Raw genomic sequence first — 2276 nt, 5'->3', positions numbered from 1 at the left:
CCCCCCCCCCCCCCCCCAAACAATATATTAATATTTTATATTTATCAAGTAGGAGTAAAGATGAAAACTACAAGTTAATTATATCTTTTATAATTAAACTGTTAATTATTTCGAGTCTTCTATTTTTAATAAATATGATAAGTAAAGTAGATCGGAGGGAGTATTATTGCAATTGGCAATTGAAATTTTCAACACTGAATGTAGAGTTAAATATTATTGGGATTAAAAACAAAAAAGAAGAAGTAGGTCTTCCCCTTTCTAGTCAAGGTCTTTTCAATTTGAAAATTTGTGTTTATTTGTTTCTTATCTTCAATCTTAGCGTTGAGAGTAATATATATTTTATTTATATAAAGGGAACTAATCCTAGTCTCCTTATAAAAAATAATCAGGCCCTACATTTGTTCTTTTGCTAATTATATGTAATTAATTAGTTGTACTTAATTTACTGTAATTTTTTCAAGATTGGACTATATAGTCATTATATTAATGTACGTAAAAGAAAAAAGTAAATGGAATTTTGTTCCTCCTAATTTATATGTCATATTTAATTTGATACAAAGTTTAATTAGAAAAAAAGAAATAGTTTTTAAAAATTTGTAATATATAACAAACCTTAAAATGTCTCTATAGATCATTTCATCAATTATAAAAATGAAATTTTAAAGTTAATTTTTTTTAATTATAAAAAAAATGATATTCTTTTAAAGACAAACATTAAAAAGAAAATAGTGCTAACATAAATTGGGACAAAGTTAAATTATCAAATTGTGTTTATTGATGAAATATTATGATTTATGAAGTCCCATGCAGAGGTTTAGTAGATATGGGACCCTTCTTTTTGTCTCATGAACTCTTTGTGATAAATAAATTCATTTAAATTAATGGTCCTAAGCTATTTCACGTATTGACTGTGGTTTTAGGTTTGAATGTTTAAATTCTTGTACATGTTATTAAAGTCAAATCTTGATGAACTACAGAGTTCAGTCGAAAAATATTATTCAATTTACGTGTAATTTGAGTACGCGAAGGACGTTAGAAAAATATCTTATTAGTTATAGGTTTGTATAAAGATCCCTAAAAGTATTTACATGGTATAAGCTACTATCACTATGTTTAAGTTTTCGATTGAATGCTCAAATTCTTTCGTAAAAACCTAGAAATTCAAGATACAAATTTCGAACATATTAATACTTAGCATATCTATATATTTAAAAAAGAATATTATTTTCTCTTTATAATAACTTCTTAATTTTAATTTTTCATGTCATGTTTAAAATAACAAGATTAAAAGACATTTTGGCTTATTTCAAAATACTGCAGGATAAAATAATCATCACATATACAATTTTGAAATTTGAAATATGTGAAATGTATATAACCCAAAAATGAGTATCAAGTGTGTGTTAATAGTTTATCTAGAAACTAATACGTTATTTTTTTTCTTTCTAAAATTCAGAATTCATAAATTTAAAATTCCAACTCCACGACATGCAAAAATATCAAAGATAAAGTGTTGTTTATGATGGGTATAGGTTGCAGGCAGGGGGCAGAGTCAACATTGTGGTTAAGTGTTCAGTAGAATTCAGTAATTTATATTTATATTGAAAAAATCATTCAATATGTATAAATAATCTATTACAAGACTTGCTTTTGGGAAAATTATGGTACAAAATTATGGCATTGAAAATATAGCTGGATTTTTGATGTTCATGGGAAAAGACTTGTTCCGGTTCCACGTAAGACTCATTAATAAGGAAAGCGCTCCTTATGTCACTCCCCGAGCCTACACCCTTGTAACGACCCAAGAGCATCCCTAGTCGTTACCAGCGTATTCGACCTTGAAGAGGTCTTATACAAGCCCTTAGCATTCGTCATAGCATGTATCATAGAATAAAATCACGGAAAATTTAAAACTTTTACTTTGGAAATTCAACTTCACTTCATATATGAAAAACAGAATCTAACTTCGTCACAATGTACCATCTAGACATAGAAGTATCGAAAATGAGACTTAGCCCTTACATCAATAAGAAGTCTTGAAATAGGAAAGTACAACAATGTCTTTCAACATAAGCACAAAACTAAACATAGAAGCTAGATCATAGGGTCTTGTCCTCGGACTTGAGGACTCACCAACTTGGGGAAGCAACTCCAAGTGTCTTGAGAAGTAAGCTTGAATCCTCAACGGCCCGAACCTAAATGTTTGGGGAAAAGGGAGAAAATATGGGTTAGTACAACACACGTACTAAGTATGGCTACTATGCATAAAAACCATT

This window comes from Solanum tuberosum, unplaced genomic scaffold (genome assembly GCF_000226075.1).
Source record: "Solanum tuberosum cultivar DM 1-3 516 R44 unplaced genomic scaffold, SolTub_3.0 scf00420, whole genome shotgun sequence".
Classification (NCBI taxonomy): Eukaryota; Viridiplantae; Streptophyta; class Magnoliopsida; order Solanales; family Solanaceae; genus Solanum; species Solanum tuberosum.
Note: the sequence above shows the minus strand (reverse complement) of the source record.